The sequence below is a fragment of the Pinus tabuliformis genome, chromosome 7 (assembly GCF_031772625.1).
Source record: "Pinus tabuliformis cultivar Carrire ecotype Pingquan chromosome 7, CPIR1, whole genome shotgun sequence".
Taxonomy (NCBI): domain Eukaryota; kingdom Viridiplantae; phylum Streptophyta; class Pinopsida; order Pinales; family Pinaceae; genus Pinus; species Pinus tabuliformis.
In genome coordinates, this window is record NC_142293.1 from 1,752,574,400 (window position 1) to 1,752,594,308 (window position 19,909).

The window sequence follows — 19,909 nt, forward strand, 5'->3', positions numbered from 1 at the left end:
AACTGAAGAATAACTGAAGTGAGAGAGGACACTAGTCAGCTTCATGCCAGCCTCAAGCTGACTCATCCTTTCTCCAAAACTCCTATATATAGATCTCTCTCATGAGGTCTAGGGAGGCTGGAATCTTGTGAATGTAAGGAAGTGCTGTTGGTTTGAGTTTAGAACTATTGGGTGATTTGCTTTGAAGGAGGTGAAGAGGAGAATTCTTTCTGCTGGGAAGGTGATGCTGGATTGGGCCTTCTATGGTTGTATCACTTCCTGAACTTTACTTCTTCCATTAATAAATCATTTGAGGTTCTTCTATATGCATGTATCTCAATGATGTATTGTTATGTTTGTGTATTTGATTTATTCTAATCCTTGAATCAATTATGAATGTATGCTTCTTGTAGTTTCCCTCTCTTGCCATTTTGCAGGATCTTGGTGTAGCTGGGCTAGTGAAAGAGCAAGGAGCTGGGAGCAAGCAGCAAGGAGAGAAGATTGGATCAACCATTAGCGAAAGACATCGGTTAGTGGATCTCTTTCTCCCCTATTCTACTTTCATAAAGAAGAAATCTTAGATAGCTTTGCTTCGATTGTTGCTGAGGTACTATCACCCTTAGAGTGGGATAGGGTCATTCCGTATTGGATACTTTTCCCAACAAAAAATTGGCGACTCCGCTGGGGAACGTATCTTGTTGGTTGTTTGTGTTTTTTGCTATTCATTTCTTAAACACAGGGAGTACCAAATCGAACTGCATTTGGATCTTTCAAATGCAAAGTAGAGGGCAGCTACTCTAGCTCAGTTTCTGGGCATGTTTATGATTTGAAGAGCTGATCCACAAGGACTCTGAACAGCTCTTAGTGATAGCTTTTCATCCTCCTTTTCATCCTTTAGTGTGTACTTGATTGATAGCTTTTGATTTGGCTAAAAACTGTGAATTTTTGAGTAATCTGTAACCCGGAAACCAAGAGAAACGAGAGTTTCTCTCTTCATTGCAGGCACTGTGAAGGCAGTCTGCATTTCATCGCAGGTCTCGAAGGGGCTACCTGCGCTGAATGTCAAACTGACAGTGTACTACCTGCGCTGAACTAGTTTTGCCTTGTGCTACTGGGGTTCCCTGCTGTTTATTGCCCTGTTTTCATCCTTGTTTTTGCAGCCTGTTATCAGTCATTGTACCTATCTGAAACCACCTTTCTTTGCCACTATTCCGCCTCGGTTGTATAAAGAAACTGTATTTGTTCTTTGTGTATTTCTTACATCATTTGCAGTTTCCCATAACGAAAGTGAACTAGTCTTGCTGTGGCCTCTTAGATCTAGACCTGTGATAAGTGCCGTTTTGATCTTAAGAGTTAGTTTGTTTGTTGTTCATAGCTGATTGAGCTTTTGCTTTCGTCATATGGTTTGAATTTATGTATTTCTAGTGTTGAAACAAGTAAATCTTAAGGTGTCTTTTGATTTTGGACAAAAGCTTCTTTGCTTTCACTTGAAATTGAATGCAAAGTTATACAACAGCTTTCTTTTTGTAGTACATCAACATTAAGAAAGAGAAAAGAAATACCTGCATTATGCATGTGCATTTTGATAGCTTGTATGTTGATTTAGGGAAAAGTGCATTAGTGTGTGCTCTATGATCTGTGTGAAAAGATGATGTCTTTCTTTTCCCTCAGTAGTTAAGATTTTCAAAGTTGAAAGATTGAAAAGCTTGCTTATCATCTTAGACTGCATTTAGGAAGTTGTATTATACATCTCGTGGTGATCCATAAAGGCAAACTGCTAAACAAGATCAACTTAAAATGAATTGAATTTACATAACAACGCTTTGAAACATAACGCAAACACATAGAGGTCTAAGCTAGAGACGTGTTCCGGCGTCGTTAAACGTGATATCTTAGCGTTGAGGGGTTGGGTGATTCCTCCACGGTGAAGCGATAAGTATCAATACAGACTTGTGCTCCCACGTACCGTCGCGTATATATTGGGAGACCCCTATAGGAACAAAGCCTTTATCCATAGGAAGTCGTGTCGGCCGCCCTACTGATCGCAATGCAGTGAACACAGCATTCACGAAGATCGACCACCCGTACCGTAAAACGTATTCTGTGGTTTTGCGAAAAGTTTGGCACACCCTCTGCCTAGATCTCCAGTGCAGTTTCTTTTGGCCTTTTTCAAACTCTATAACTGAAAAAGTCCATCCGAGCATTTTTCACTTCGGGCTCGTTAAAACATCGAAGGAGACTAGAGCGATCTTTAGCTTTTTCTCGACTCTTAAAAAGTGAAAAATCAAGTTGTGTCTAAAGCGTCGTTATAAAATTTATTTTAAACGGAACATAATCACCTCCTATTCCTGCGTTGATCTGTAAGTTGAGAACATGGAACGCCCCAACCAAGGAATTCCCCATGATGGAAATCCTAGTCCTTTCTCCTCTTGGGGAGAAGTTGGTGCGCCCCACATGGCCACATTGTCGCTTCCAGGACTGACAATTCGCCTGCCAATTTGGCTATTCTCAACCAATGTAGTTTAGAACACCATGGTTCCTGAACAGTCGAGTCAACAGTTAGATCAGTCTAGAGCTGCCCACCAGCCTTCTACTTCCTATAACTCTCCCTCCAATCCCTCGTCTTCGCAAGGTAGAGCCGGCAAAAGCCAAGCTCCCATGGAGAAGAAGGAGAAGAAGAAGAGAGAGAAGAAGAAGAAGGAGCCTAAGGTGACTGGGGGCAAGCAAAATACATCTGACAAAAGTCCACACACAGCACAGACCGGGCCTAAATCGCCATGTGTCATATGTAGAGGAGACCACTTCCATAGAGATTGTCCCTGTATTCCCCAGATACTAAGGGACTGGTCCCCTCGTTTGCACAATTCGGGAGCATCAACCTCTGATAGCCATGTTGAATGCTTACCGTCAACCAGCGAAAGTGAAGATTCAAGAAAAGAGGGGGAGTAAGATCCCCCTGCAAACTGTGTGAAGGCGATCACGCCATCCACTGTTGTCCCTTCTTAGACGAAGCGAAGAGAGTTTTGGAAGATCGTTCGGTTTCACCGTTAAGACTTCCTCCTGGATACAAAAAACTCGTGCCAAGTCCTTTGTTGGTTGAGAATACAGCTGGCCCGCTCAAGTGGTCGGCTGAAGCGTCAGTCACTGAAAATGAACCTACTGAATCCAGACCGGACGAAAGTCCAAAGGTCGAAACGGCAGTTGACCCGATTCTTCCTTCAGAAGTTTCATCTTCAAATGACACCCTCACCGAAGAGAATAAGGATGGCACCATCCAGATTCTTTTCATCAACACAGACTCTGATGAGCATCAGGGCAATGCACCCATTCCTTTATCGTAGGAAGGAACATCGTCAGGGTCATATCCGGCCGTATATTCAGTCCCACCACCAAGCAACCTGGTTGTATCCTTTGATTGGAATCAACTAGGCAGACCCCGGTTGCCAGCCAGTATACCATTCAGAATCATAGTCCAAATATACAGAATGGTAATGGCTGGCACTATCATTGATGAAGGGGCATCTGTGAGTATCCTTTCCTCTATTGCTTGGAAAGCACTGGGTTCCCCGGCACTTTTGCCTGAGATAAGAAATCTCTCGGGTTTCGATAAAGGAACCAGTCGACCATTAGGGATCCTCCCCAATGTGCCTGTTACATTGAAAGGGAAGACCATTCAAATGAACATGATGGTCGTTCAAGGACCCTTGGATTATAACCTACTCCTTAGACGAGACTATATATATTGCATGGGAGCAATAGTCTCCTCACTCTTTAGAGTAATGTGTTTTCCACACGAAGGAAGAATGGTCAAGCTCGTAGAGCAACTTTCATTTCTGGGATCATGCATCGCAAATAGTCACATACCAACCCTGAATGGTCTATTCAATCAAGAAATGTCTCCACCCCCAGTCCTCCTTCCCGATGAATGCGAGTGATTCGGAAAGATGGGACTGGAACCCAGGGGGCATGCATCCTGGTCTGCTTCGGGCAAAGAAAACCTTGGGTATAAGGTAGAATTTCCGCGAGAGAGTATGACTAGTCCGTACCCCGTCCGTGGATGGAAGAGGGGTTGTTCTGGAATAGGATTCTTTTGTCAAGGTTACGCGTTTGACAACAGTCATTCACCCTTGTCTATTTCGGTAGACAGTGCCGAGGAAATGTTTTGTTTGAAAGATTAACGAAACAATCTTTGGGTAACCAGAAAGAGGCAAGCCTCCCTCAATAACACCAATGTTTTGTCTTTGAGTAGTGTTCTTCTCTTGTCGCAAGTAGCTGCTCTCTTGTCGCAAGTAGCTGTTCTCTTGCGATCTTGCGAAAGATCTGTTAAAAATTAGACTGGCAAGACGACAAGTAGCTGTGAACACCCAAAGAAAAACAGAGGTGGGAAGGAGGAGGGGCAGCCTTGAAATTGTATTTTATACCTGGGGGCATGCAAACCTTTTGGAGTGCAAGCTAAGAGCGGTTATTTATCTGTTTTTGGGATTAGCCGTTTCCGAACTTGCATAAAGAAAGGATATGGAGTAAAGCTTAGTGAAGATGAAACTCCTTAAAAAATAGAGATCTCACAGGGGACATTTCTTATCTTATGACTGGTATATTCGAGCAGTTTTAGCATAAAGTTCATGCTCGTTAAAAAATAAACACAATATCCGAGCAGTTTTAACGCGGTCTTCATGCTCGTTAAAAAATAAATAAAAGCAGTGAGCAATGTTTCCCCCAGATTTTAAGCTCATTTTTACATAAAAAATGAACCTATTCCGGTAAATAACCTCTGTGATCGTAAATTTATCAGCCATAAAAAGCCTTGGTCATGTTTGCACCTGCCACCTCCACCGTCATTTGGCCGATCGTTCACCTCCATATGATTGTTTACCCATTTTGAGGAACAGCTGCGAAGAGTGATTTCACCTAGCCATCCTTGTGACACTACCGTGATTGGAAAATTCCAACCTGTACCTGGAATCTGCTGATATCCCTGTTTATCACTCGTTCCTCAAAAGACGAGTCTTCTTTGAGCTCTTTTCATCTGACTTGTAAAATATGAAAAGTTTGCCGAGTTTTGGCCTTCCAGCTCGTTAAAGTGACCGGAAGAGCTATCCCTCCTATAGATTTTAATCTTTTTGGACCTGAGGGATTATTGCACAAAAAGGTCGAGCGCTTGTTTTATTCAGCTCGTTAAAGTTATCGAAAACTCATACCTTCTGTATTGTTTTATACTTTTTCGGACTTAAGGGATTAGATGACGAAAAAGGAATTTTGGAGTTAACTTTCTGTACCTTTTCAGACTCTCTAAAAATGAAAAGGACCGAGTTTTCCTTGTCGTTAGACTCGTTAAAATGATTAAATAGCGACAAACTTGTCTTTAGACGAGAACGAGTTTTCCTATCGCTAGGCTCGTTAAAACATAGCGATGGGCTTGCCCGAAGGGCAGGTTATAGAACAAGCATATGTTATCCTCCTCAAGCTTGACAAAAATAAAGAGGTATGGTCAGAAATGACTGGGGAAAAATTGGGAGAACCTCAAAGCTTTAATGGTAGCAAGTCGCTCTTGAACATGACACTTTTCCTCCGTACCACATCGGGTTGGGTTGTTTCATTCACCGGTCTCATCACCATGGTCTCGCCAAACCATCCACATTTGGGGTAATGCTACCGATCCATCGCATCAGTGTCGTTATATGTTCAAGAGATGTTGTTCAGAAAGAGTCAACCGTGTCCCATCCACTGCCATACATTATCCTTCATCCATCCATGACCGCCACCCTGAATCATATGTCACAGATTGCTTTCACCTCCATTAAAATCATTAGCTCCGTTCCGTGTCACTGATGTGGGATTCATTAAGGCCCTCCTTTGACGGATCACTTCTTGTCGACTTCAGCTCATTATCCAAGAAGTTGATCTAGGAACAACCCCCTCAGTACTTTGAAGCTTGCATGCCTCAATGGAAAGTTTCTCACTTCCGGCGACAGGTATACATCAATGACCTTCGACCAGAAGATTTTGCGTGGTGTTCGACGCCAAGTCCTTTATTCACACCACGTGAATTTTACTGCAGCACCTTGAGGGTCATTATCATTATCGGTGATTCCTCTCGCGCTTGTTAATGGTTTACATCATTGACCGGTAATCAAGTGATGTCTTTCCATGTTCGACCTCAGCGCAATTCTCACATGGATCGACTTGTACTTAGATTGAAGATCGAACGAGTTTGAAGACCCCGGATCTAGTTTCATCCATCCGGGCTGCGATATATATTCAGGAAATATAAAGACATTTGACATGTACATCATTGCAGCAGATGATCATCCTACTCAAAGGATGGTAATTTCAGCAGAGAATTATCAGTCTATCATGAGACGATCATCTGTTCTATGTACCAAAATGAATTTATAAAGCTGAGCATGGGAATGCCCGCCTCAGCTAGATCATGAAAGCAGAATGAAAAATAATGTATTGTATTGTATTTTATTACAGGTCACCTCTCAGCGATTGAATGAACTTCGGATCCTCCTGATAAAGCATTTCACCCGATAAACGACCTCATACTTTAGGGGGCAACTGTTATAGACATTTTTGTGCCTTACAGCATGAAGCATGAAATGTCCATAATCTAAGGGATCCAAAGTCACTAAACATGTTGTTCCTGCCCCTAGAGGAACAAGGTCAGCAAACCATACCACTGAGTAACAGTTCTCCACCTGAAAACACTCAAAAACAAGCTAATTCTGGATCATGTCAACTGCTCCACTGAGCATCTGCGCTGAATGTCAACTGCTCCACTGTCTACCTGCGCTGAATGTCAACTGCAAAGAAGGCTACCTGCGTTGGGCGAGTTTGGACAAGTGGCACAGTCATTCCTCAAGGTGTCAATGCCCAGGAAGCTTCCAAAATGACACTTGGATCAAGGAATTCGACTGGTGATGAGTAAGAGGGTCTAGATCTCCAAGTGGAAGCAAGAACCTCCAAGTGGACTCAAGAACTGAAGAATAACTGAAGTGAGAGAGGACACTAGTCAGCTTCATGCCAGCCTCAAGCTGACTCATCCTTTCTCCAAAACTCCGATATATAGATCTCTCTCATGAGGTCTAGGGAGGCTGGAATCTTGTGAATGTAAGGAAGTGCTGTTGGTTTGAGTTTAGAACTATTGGGTGATTTTCTTTGAAGGAGGTGAAGAGGATATTTCTTTCTGCTGGGAAGGTGATGCTGGATTGGGCCTTCTATGGTTGTATCACTTCCTGAACTTTACTTCTTCCATTAATAAAGCATTTGAGGTTCTTCTATATGCATGTATCTCAATGATGTATTGTTATGCTTGTGTATTTGATTTATTCTAATCCTTGAATCAATTATGAATGTATGCTTCTTGTAGTTTCCCTCTCTTGCCATTTTGCAGGATCTTGGTGTAGTTGGGCCAGTGAAAGAGCAAGGAGCTGGGAGCAAGCAGCAAGGAGAGAAGATTGGATCAACCATTAGCGAAAGACATCGGTTAGTGGATCTCTTTCTCCCCTATTCTACTTTTATAAATAAGAAATCTTAGATAGCTTTGCTTCGATTGTTGCTGAGGTACTATCACCCTTAGAGTGGGATAGGGTCATTCCGTATTGGATACTTTTCCCAACAACACCAGCAGTTCGTCAAAGTTTTTCTCGAGAGGTGGATGATCGGGCAGAACCTTTTCTTGATTGTAGAAGAGTATAACGAGCTGAAAAGACTACCAAGGGAGACAGTACAACAGTTTTTAGCCAGATTTAATCAATTTTATTATTCAATGCCAGTTGAGATAAGGCCTATCCCTAGATCTTCTCTCTTTCACTATCCGGGTGCCTTTGATCCGGAAATGGAGTTTCAGCTGAGAGAAAGGAACCTGGAAACACTTCACGAGATGCAGAACAGTGCAGTAAATGTAGAGGCTCATCTGCTGATCCGAAGGGCAAGGATGAAGGAAGAAGAGATGAAAAACATAGATCCGGAAAAATAAACATCTCTAGAGGTAAAGCTTGACATTTTGGTAAGTGCAGTAGAAGAGATGATGCAAAGGATCACCCCAAGGAATGATTATGATGTTCAAGCTCATGGCTCGCTGATTGAAGAAGAACAAGTTGCTGACCCAAAACATTTTGTTTCTGATCCCAGTTGTCATAGTGATTGTTTTATAGATCATTGTGAAGAAGAGAGAGCTGTTGATATGATGTGTATGTTTGATGATGAATTTCCTCAGTTTGATCAGTATGATGATGATTATGTTCTCCAAAAAGAAGCTAATCTTGCAGACGAATCAGCAGCTAGTTTGTGCGAGGAGGAAGTTCACTTTCAGCAGCTCGAATACAGTGATCAACCGATGCATATGAGCTATGACAATGATGAGGAAAGTGCATCAAAGTTTGAAGTAAGTGAAGGATCTTTTCCTTTTTTTTTTGATTCGTTTCAGTTCATTAGAGATAACTACCATGCAATCAGAAATCAAATGTCAACAAGTCTTGATTTGAATCATCTTGAGAGCAATGAAAATTTTGTTCAAGACTTATCATATTCAGATTTGCAACCCCCGAAATCCATTGATTGTCAAGTTGCAGTTGAAGACTTGGAAGTGGACACACATGATTTAATGATTCAAGGTGACTCCGTACCATTCTGTTTTGAATCATTTCAGTTTTTGAAGGGTAGATTGCATAGTAAATCTTCAAATGAACAGCCTATAACAAACCAGCAATCTCTTAGTGTTAATGTTGAGGATGAGACAGATAACAAAATCCTTGAGCAGCCTGTAGCATCAGATTTGCAGCCACCAAATGAAGTTGAAGGGCATATTACAGATGAAGTTGTGGAAGGCGAAATACATGATTTGATGATGCAGGAAGATTCTATACCCTTTTGTTTATAAGCATTTCAATTTATAAGGCAGAATCTTCGTAAAATCTCTCAAGAAAATGATGAACAACTAGAAGGATGTCATACATTTTCAATGGATACATTACAACAGTCTTTTCAAGTTTTTCATGATCCAATAGCTAATGTTTTGGATGAGGTTTGCAGTCAAAGTCTTTCTCCATTGACTACATGTGAGCTTGAAACATGTGCTGATATGAATTTGATCCGACAGCTGGTTTCTTTCTCATTTTCAGCAGAGGTCTCATCACAAGGCTCAGATCAAAGTTTTCATTCATGGTATGAGGAAACGAGAAGTAATCCATTAGATGAGCTAGGTTCCAGTGTGCTTGAATTTCAAGATCCTTATGCAGTGTTTTTGGAGGTGGAGAGAAAATTCATATCATTCTACGGATCTATTTCCAAGTTGTCATGGGAGTTTCCTTTCAGTAGTTCTCTCTTGTTGTTCATAAGTGAGCACTTGCAGAGAATTCGAACAGCAAACGAGATACTTACTTGGTTGCATTGGTTGTTTCATTTCACTTGATCAGGCGATGAATGAAACTGTTAGAGTAGGTTTTGATGAATAAGCTCCACTTTGAGCATCATTTCCAGTTTGTCAGTTGTGTTTAAGTATTGAGTCAGTTTTTAGTTGAGTGAGAGTCAATTTTTGTCGTCCGAGTCATCAGTTTTCAGTCATGCATTTTAGTTTGAGTTTTTGACTCCATTGCCCAATGGATAAGGCGTTGGTCTGCTCTCCCAAAGATCTGCCATTCTTGGCACCTCCAAGGAGCTACCATCCCCATTGGAGCCAATGTTAGTGTTAGTCTTTCCAGCCTTCCTCCAGTGATCAAATATGCTCTTACAAAGTGGTCTCAGAGTGTCAAGGTCAAATTTTGTCATTTCAAAGAGACTTAAAGTAAAATTTGGTCACTAGGCATTAGGTCTAGGGTTTGCTTTCAATCCTTCTAAGGTTGTCCAAATTTCGGTCCATGTCATCATTCAGCTGATTCTATCATCATTCATAGGGTTCTCCGCATCATGTCAGGTTCCATTGGGTCATTTTACACCTTGTTCATGCTTCAGTTGCGCCTAGGCAAGGTTCATTTCCCTCTCCTAAGGTTTTGGAGGTAAATTCTCTTGGAGGGTCAAATCATAGGAAAAATTTGTATCCTAATGTTCATACACCTTCCCCTATCATTAATGTACCTTATTAAACACTTCTCATCACTGAGATCCCCCAAATTCCTCATTTTTCCACAAACCCTAGTTTCTTGCTACAACCTGGCAATTTTCTAGGTTGGGCCTGTGTTTTGCCCTTTTGGACCCCTTCCCCTCACTTCATCTCTACGATTCCACTTTCCCCTACCTCCTAACATCCCTCCCTACTTCCAAAAATTTCCCCAAGAATTTGGAAGCCTCTTATCCCCTTCATTTCGCTTCATTTCGACAAAATCCCTTGTTTCACACATCGGGATAGGTTTTACTCACATGATGTTTCTGAGCAATCAAAGATGAATTTGGGAAAAATGAGAGAGGTTTTTGTCCAAAACATGCCAAGGAAGAAAAACCTCCTTCACTGTTTACACAGGTTTCATGGTTTTAGAGAAATGTCAAAAATACAATCGCTAGATCCAACGAGGTTGAGCAAAGCACTAAAACGGTGAATGAGGCTAGATCCACTTCGAGTTTTGGCCAAGGCTTATCTGGTTGAGCATGGTACTTGATTGGGGACCCCCAGCCAAAATTTCAACAAGTTTGGGGAAAATTTTGTCAATTTTGAAATTTTTGTGTAAAAAACAGGTTTTTGGGCTCAATGCGTAGCGCGCCGCGCGCTACCCATAAGATTGGGAGGTCCAAATCACGAAAGGTTTGCATTTTTGGATTTTTCATGATGAAATACACCTACTCAGCCATTTCCAAGGCATTTCATCAAGGTTTGGGTCCCCAAAAGGTCAAAAACATTGCAAAAAATGACCTCACTGCCCCTTTTTGGACACACAGGAAGCAGCCTTGGGCAAATGCACTTTTGGAGGGGAAAATGGACATCAAATTGGAAAATTCCACTTGGGTTGGAAAGTAGACATCTAGGGCTTTCCAACAATCCAACCTGAGCTCAATTTGGATGCCGAAAAGTGCCCCAAAAGCAGGTAGAAAGGCGCGCTACGCATAGGGCTCAGGCGCGCTACACATCAGGATTTTTTGCAAAGTTTTCATCTTCAGCTCAGGAACGAAGCCAGTTTGACCAGTTTTGACTTGTGATGGTATTTTTCACCCTCCTTGATGTAATTAATGGAACTTTATGTTGGCTTGACATTTATTTACTTATTCTAGATGTTTCATTCATAAAATAGCAAAAATTTAATGAATGAATTGGTTTCCTAGCTCATAGAGGCAAGTTGTTTTGAGTGCCTAGTTTGTAGTGCTTTGTTTAGAATTGGTTGAGACAGCTCCTAGGATGATGATCTCGACCCCTAGAGGCAAGGGAATGTGTTAGCTTTCCTATATTATGTATTTTCTTAGTCATTTTCAGAGTTGGACTCTTGGGAATAGCTGGATACACTATTGTACATATTTTATCTGCAATTTTGGCAAAGGATAGACCAGGGTTTTGCAGCACTATTTGGGATTCATGTGGCCTTATGTGTTGATGGTGTGTTTCTCTCAGTACTTGTAAGTTGTGTATGTGTACCACTTTCCTTATTTAATCTTCTGCAATTAAACAAATGAAGTGTTAAGGTAGAATCCATAAATTTGTTATGCTCTCCCTTTAAGTTTGTTTAATTTTCCATGTTTTCTTCAGTTTAAGGAGAATCCTTGAGACTTCCTTGCTCTCTTTAGCTCCTCACCTATCAAGTCTATTGATTCAATCACTTTAAAGGCATCAATACAATCGCCTATCTTGCCCCAAGTAGACCTCTGCAAAAGCTGTGCCTCATCCCCGCACCCAAAATTGCCTTTCCCTTGAATTCAACAAAACTTCAAAAAATCAATTCCATAGTCCTTGTACTTCATACCTAGCCTAAAATTAGTCATCAATTCAGTCATCTCGAGCCTCTTTGATTACATTTTTCCGAGATTGACCGGATAGAGCCCTCTCCTGTCCTCGTAGGGCTAGCTACGAGGCTGAGCGTGGTTTGATGTTGCCTTGAGTTTTGCCTTCCTCAACCTGAGGCAAATTCGAGTGCTAACATAGTGGCGACCATACTGGGGAAGAAAAATGGTTTACTTGTTGATTTCATTTGTTTTATAAGCTATAGACGGAGCCTGAAGTTATGCCAGGTAGCCTTCGAAACGCTTTTGCTTTGCATTAGCAGAAGTAGATAAAAGCTGCTTCAGTCAATCTCCGGTCTAGCTTGTAAACGTGACATCTAACTTGTTAATTACCCCAGTACATGTATCAAGTTCAGATCTGATGGTTGATGGTGGACAATGATCAGACACTGGAAAGGCTGAAATCATTCATCTGGCGACTCTAAATCATTTTCAAGATTAGATCCAAAGACTCCACTGGAGGATGATCCCGACCAGCAAAAACATGAAAGGACAACATGGAAAGATCGGGTATTCAAGTTGGAATTTCATCCAAGACATTTTGTTCTTTGTCATAAATTATTTCTTCTCTTTTCCCAAGAATGTCAAGAAGGCTTTGCAAAGTATACTGTATTTGAGAAGAGATCCTCGACCTGCAGTTGATTCTTTCCATTTGAAGATTGTGAATACCAAAGATTTGCATGCCTTTGAGCTTGATGAAGATCCTTTTTCCGAATTTTGTGATGACCATCTTCAAATTGATGAGCCCCAAGCAACCAAGACTGATTCTATACCTGCTGTACATACCCCTACACCTTGTAAAATTCCAGATCGGTATAAACCTCTTGTTTTACCTTCTGTTCTCCATGCTTTCCCCAAAAACTATGATCTATACTTGCCTAGGTTTGATGGTGAATGTAAGAATGTCAACGTTGAGCAACATGTGCAGAATTTTGCGTCTTTTCTAGATATTTTTGAAGTTGATAGTGAAGATGTTAGTATAAGGATTTTTTCTCTTTCTTTGCAAGCTAAAGTGAAGAGTTGGTTCAAAGCCCTGCCTGATGCGAGCATCTCAGATTTCCAGCAGTTCGTCAAAGTTTTTCTCGACAGGTGGATGATCGGGCAAAACCTTTTCTTGATTGTAGAAGAGTATAACCAGCTGAAAAGACTACCAGGGGAGACAGTACAATAGTTTTTAGCCAGATTTAATCAATTTTATTATTCAATGCCAGTTGAGATAAGGCCTACCCCTAGATCTGCTCTCTTGCACTATCCGGGTGCCTTTGATCCGGAAATGGAGTTTCAGTTGAGAGAAAGGAACCTGGCAACACTTCACGAGATGCAGAACAGTGCAGTAAATGTAGAGGCTCATCTGTTGATCTGAAGGGCAAGGATGAAGGAAGAAGAGATGAAAAACATAGATCCGGAAAAATCAACATCTCTAGAGGTAAAGCTTGACATTTTGGTAAGTGCAGTAGAAGAGATGATACAAAGGATCACCCCAAGGAATGATTATGATGTTCAAGCTCATGGCTCGCTGATTGAAGAAGAACAAGTTGCTGACCCAAAACATTTTGTTTTTGATCCCAGTTGTCATAGTGATTGTTTTATAGATCATTGTGAAGAAGAGAGAGTTGTTGATATGATGTGTATGTTTGATGATGAATTGCCTCAGTTTGATCAGTATGATGATGATTATGTTCTCCAAAAAGAAGCTAATCTTGCAGACGAATCAGCAGCTAGTTTGTGCGAGGAGGAAGTTCACTTTCAGCAGCTCGAATACAGTGATCAACCGATGCATATGAGCTATGACAATGATGAGGAAAGTGCATCAAAGTTTGAAGTAAGTGAAGGATCTTTGCCTTTTTGTTTTGATTCGTTTCAGTTCATCAGAGATAACTACCATGCAATCAGAAATCAAATGTCAACAAGTCTTGATTTGAATCATCTTGAGAGCAATGAAAATTTTGTTCAAGACTTCTCATATTCAGATTTGCAACCCCCGAAAGCCATTGATTTTCAAGTTGCAGCTGAAGACTTGGAAGTGGACACACAAGATTTAATGATTCAAGGTGACTCCATACCATTCTGTTTCGAATCATTTCAGTTTTTGAAGGGTAGATTGCATAGTAAATCTTCAAATGAACAGCCTATAACAAATCAGCAATCTCTTAGTGTTAATGTTGAGGATGAGATAGATAACAAAATCCTTGAGCAGCCTGTAGCATAAGATTTGTAGCCACCAAATGAAATTGAAGGGCAGATTACACATGAAGCTGTGGAAGACGAAATACATGATTTGATGATGCAGGAAGATTCTATACCCTTATGTTTCGAAGCATTTCAATTTATAAGGCAGAATCTTCGTAAAATCTCTCAAGAAAATGATGAACAGCTAGAAGGATGTCATACATTTTCAATGGATACATTACAACAGTCTTTTCAAGTTTTTCATGATCCAATAGCTAATGTTTTGGATGAGATTTGCAGTCAAAGTCTTTCTCCATTGACTACATGTGAGCTTGAAACATGTGCTGATATGAATTTGATCCGGTAGCCGGTTTCTTTCTCATTTTCAGCAGAGGTCTCGTCACAAGGCTCAGATCAAAGTTTGCATTCATGGTATGAGGAAACGAGAAGTAATCCATTAGATTAGCTAGGTTCCAGTGTGCTTGAATTTCAAGATCCTTATGCAGTGTTTTTGAAGGTGGAGAGAGAATTCATATCATTCTATGGATCTGTTTCCAAGTTGTCATGGGAGTTTCCTTTCAGTAGTTCTCTCTTGTTGTCCATAGGTGAGCACTTGCAGAGAATTCGAACAGTAAACAGGATATATACTTGGTTGCATTGGTTGTTTCATTTCACTTGATCAGGTGATGAATGAAACTGTTAGAGTAGGTTTTGATGAATAAGCTCCACTTTGAGCATCATTTCCAGTTTTTCAGTTGTGTTTAAGTATTGAGTCAGTTTTTAGTTGAGTGAGAGTCAATTTGTGTCATCCGAGTCATCAGTTTTCAGTCATGCATTTTAGTTTGAGTTTTTGACTCCATTGCCCAATGGATAAGGCATTGGTCTGCTCTCCCAAAGATCTGTCGTTCTTGGCACCTCCAAGGAGCTACCATCCCCATTGGAGCCAATGTTAGTGTCAGTCTTTCCAGCCTTCCTCCAGTGATCAAATATGCTCTTACAAAGTGGTCTCAAGTGTCAAGGTCAAATTTTGGTATTTCAAAGAGTCTTCAAGTAAAATTTGGTCAATAGGCATTAGGTCTAGGGTTTGCTTTCACTCCTTCTAAGGTTGTCCAAATGTCGGTCCATGTCATAATTCAGCTGAGTCCATCATCATTCATAGGGTTTTCCTCATCATGCCAGGTTCCACTGGGTCATTTTACACCTTGTTCATACTTCAGTTGCGCCTAGGCAAGGTTCATTTCCCTCTCCTAGGGTTTTGGAGGTAAATTCTCTTGGAGGGTCAAATCATTGGAAAAATTTGTATCCTGATGTTCATACACCTTCCCCTATCATTAATGTACCTTATTAAACACTTCTCATCACTGATATTCCCCAAATTCCTCATTTTTCCACAAACCCTAGTTTCTTGCTACAACCTGGCAATTTTCTAGGTTGGGCCTGTGTTTTTCCCTTTTGGACCCCTTCCCCTCACTCGATCTTATCGATTCCACTTTCCACTACTTCCTAACATCCCTCCCTACTTCCAAAAATTTCCCCAAGAATTTAGAAGCCTCTTATCCCCTTCATTTCGCTTCATTTCGACAAAATCCCTTGTTTCACACATCGGGATAGGTTTTACTCACATGATGTTTCTGAGCAATCAAAGATGAATTTGGGAAAACTGAGAGAGATTTTTGTCCACAACATGCCAAGGAAGAAAAAACTCCTTCACTTTTTACACAGGTGTCATGGTTTTAGAGAAATGTCAAAAAGTACAATCGCTAGATCCAAGGAGGTTGAGGAAAGCACTAAAACGGCGAAAGAGGCTAGATCCACTTCGAGTTTTGGCCAAGGCTTCTCTGGCTGAGCATGGTACTTGGTTGGGGACCCCCAACCCAAATTTCAACAAGTTTGAGGAAAATTTTGTCAATTGTGAATTTTTTGTGTAAAAAACAGGTTTTTGGGCTCAACGTGTAGCGCGCCACGCGCTACCCATAAGATTGGGAGGTCCAAATCACGAAAGGTTTGCATTTTTGGATTTTTCATGATGAAATACACCTGCTCATCCATTTCCAAGGCATTTCATGAAGTTTTGGGTCCCCAAAAGGTCAAAAAACATGCAAAAAATGACCTCACTGCCCCTTGTTGGACACACAGGAAGCAGCCTTGGCAGAATGCACTTTTGGAGGGGTAAATGGACATCAAATTGGAAAATTCCACTTGGGTTGGAAAGTAGACATCCAGGGCTTTCCAAAAAGACAACCTAAGCTCAATTTGGATGCCAAGAAGTGCCCCAAAAGCAGGTGGAAAGGTGCGCTACGTATAGGGCTCAGGCGCGCTATGCATCAGGATTTTTTTCAAAGTTTTCATCTTCAGCTCAGGAAACGAAGCCAGTTTGACCAGTTTTGACTTGTGACGGGATTTTTCACCCTCCTTGATGTAATTAATGGAACTTTATGTTGACTTGACATTTATTTACTTATTCTAGATGATTCATTCATAAAATAGCAAAAATTTAATGAATGGATTGGTTTCCTAGGTTATAGAGGCAAGTTGTTTTGAGTGCCTAGATTGTAGTGCTTTGTTTAGAATTGGTTGAAACAACTCCTAGGATGATGAGCTCGACCCCTAGAGGCAAGGGAATGTGTTAGCTTGCCTATATTATGTATTTTCTTAGTCATTTTCAGAGTTGGACTCTTGGGAATAGCTGGATACACTATTGTACATATTTTATCTGCAATTTTGGCAAAGGATAGACCAGGGTTTTGCAGCACTATTTGGGATTCATGTGGCCTTATGTGTTGATGGTGTGTTTCTCTCAGTACTTGTACGTTGTGTATGTGTACCACTTTCCTTATTTAATCTTCTGCAATTAAACAAATGAAGTGTTAAGGTAGAATCCATAAATTTGCTATGCTCTGCCTTTAAGTTTGTTTAATTTTCCATGTTTTCTTCAGTTTAAGGAGAATCCTTGAGACTTCCTTGCTCTCCTTAGCTCCTCGCCTATCAAGTCTATTCATTCAATCACTTTAAAGGCATCAATACAATCTCCTATCTTGCCCCGAGTAGACCTCTGCAAAGATGTGCCTCATCAATTCCATAGTCCTTGTACTTCATACCTAGCCTAGAATTAGTCATCAATTCAGTCATCTCGAGCCTCTTTGATTACCTTTTTGTCGAGATTGACCGAAGAGAGCCCTCTCTTGTCCTCGTAGGGCTAGCTACGAGGCTGAGCGTGGTTTGATGTTGCCTTGAGTTTTGCCTTCCTTAGCCTAAGGCAAATTCGAGTGCTAACACACAAGAAGGATGGATGATGGTGTATGTGTCTGGATGATAGGGAGATCAAAAAGCTCACTATCAAAGATAAATTTCCCATTCCTGTCATTGATGAAGTTTTGGATGAATTACACGGAGCAATTTACTTCACCAAGCTAGATCTCCATTAAAGATATTGTTGGCATTATGATGCATGTGTTGTACTTGATGGCAACCCCCCCTCATAGTAGACCATATCACTTATATACATTCAGAAGAGATATCAGATGTAAGATAATACATAGATGCAGGACAGCTCAAAGGAATCAAATGGCAAGTTCTTAGTAAGCTTTGCCATCAAGTCCAAAGGGGGAGATTGTTGGCATTATGGATAAAGTGTTGTCCTTGATGGCAAACCATTCAGGTGGTAGTTCACTATTCTTCAAGTCAGCAGCAGAAGTTGATGATCAGCTCTCATTTTATTGAAAAATTATGAAGGACGCAGGAAGCCAGTTCAGAAGGTGCGTACCCGCAGGTACACCATGCAGAAACTGCGTCCAGGGACGCAGACCAGCTGTTCAAGGGGTGCGTCCACCCAGTGCACACATTTCAAGGCAGTAAAAAGCACGTGGGGGTTTCTTGTGTGGTATCTAGCCGACGGTTTTGTGTTTCTATGGTGTCGGCTCGTGGTATTGTTCCATGTTTTGGGGAGGAGCTTGCCTATATAAAGCAAAGGAGATCATTTGGTTTGTGTATGTCTTTTGTTGAATATCTTATGAGGTGAGATCTGGTCTAGATCTAATGAAGACGAATCTATTAATGGACCGAGATCTCTTGGTGCATGTTCAGATCTATGGATCTGATTGTCTGGGTTACTTCTAAAGTCTTGAAATCATCTATGCCCGGAGGGACGCAGGTGCAGTAAGGGTTCAGGTGCGTCCGGGACGCAGGAGCGAAGAGTTTCAGGTGCGCCGGACGCAGGCGCAGAAGGGTTCAGGTGCACCGGGACGCAGGCAGTTCAGTAAACTCAGTGCGAGGGACGCAGGCTACCAGTTTAGCAGGGTGCGTCCAGGGACTCAGGCCAGCAGTTGAGCAGGGTGAGTCCGGGACTCAGGCTAGCAGTTGAGCAGGGTGAGTCCGGACTCAGGCTAGCAGTTGAGCAGGGTGCTTCCTTCTCTTAAAATCTTTGTTTATCATTGTTGTATTCTGGGTTTGGTCCTATTATTGTTGATCTGGTTATTTCAGTTGATTAGGTGTTTCAGAAGGTTGTTTGAGCTTCAATGTTGTTGTTGGGTCCAGTATGAAAATTGGATGAAATGTGGCCTTTCAGTTTATGGGTTGTGCTTCAGTGTATCCAGTATGAAAATTGATGAAATGTGGTACTTGAAGGAGAGAAGATTGTAGGCCGGTGCCTACGTACTAGTATCTAAGCTAGTACAAGAGCTAAAGGAAATCTTTGGAGCATTGTAGCAGGTAGTAGCCTGCGTACTAGTAAATGGATCGGCTAGTGCAAGAGCAAAGGGGGTTGTAGCTCCCGTACTGGTATAAGGCTGCACCAGTACAAATATTGTAAAAGAATTTTTCTTATTAAGAAGAAGATTGAGATGACTTGCAGCAGGTGGTTTTCTCCCGCATTGGGTTTCCACCTTATATCATTGTGTTCATGTGTGTGCCTTATGTGTGATGATCTACTTTATGTTACTGCATCTGTTAACTGATAATATGGTTGATAATGCTCTAATGCACTCATTGAAGATCGATTAACTTAATCATAAGAAGTTGTGGTAGTAGGATATATGAATCTGATTATGGGAATGAAAAAGTCTTATTAATGTGATAATACTGATTCACCCCCCCCTCTCAATATTATTTCCAACAATTGGTATCAGAGCAGGTCCTTTGATAGAAGCTTGATCGCTTGAAGGAGATTCGTGGAACAATGGGAAAGAAGCTTAAGAAGAAAGCTAATAAGAAAAAGAAGTCATCTCAGAAGAACTATGACAGTGGAAGAATCGATTGGGGATTAGGCATAAGAAGCTCTTCAGATTCAGAATCAGATTCAGAGTCATTATCAGGTATGAATGTGTTATCCTCTGATGTTCCAGCTATATTTCCTTGTGAAAGAGATGAAAGTGATAGCGAAACTACTGAATTTGCTCTTATGGGTGAACAAGAAAGATATCAAATAGAGGCAGAATTTAAAAGGCTGACAGACAAAATTAGAGATCAACAAGATCTATTAAACAAAAAGGAATGTGATTTCAAAGAAGAAGCTACCAAACTAAGGGCACAACTAGAAGAAGGAAACAAGGTAAGAAAGCTACTCAAGGACAAGGAAGACCAATGTCAAAAATTGCAGCATGAAGTGACATCATTAAGAAAAGAAGTCAACGAAAGAAGCACAACCATCAAGAAACTCAAAGATAGATCCAGCTACTATGAAAATCTTGAAGCTACAATCCTCTCACTAAAAGGAGATCTTGAAGAATCAAAGAAGCAAAATACAGATCTTCTCCAAGCTATTGCAAAACAAGAAAACGAAGTCACCAGCTTAAAATCTCAACTGGAATGTGCCTTCCGAGTTCGTCAAATGTAGCAGGATCTG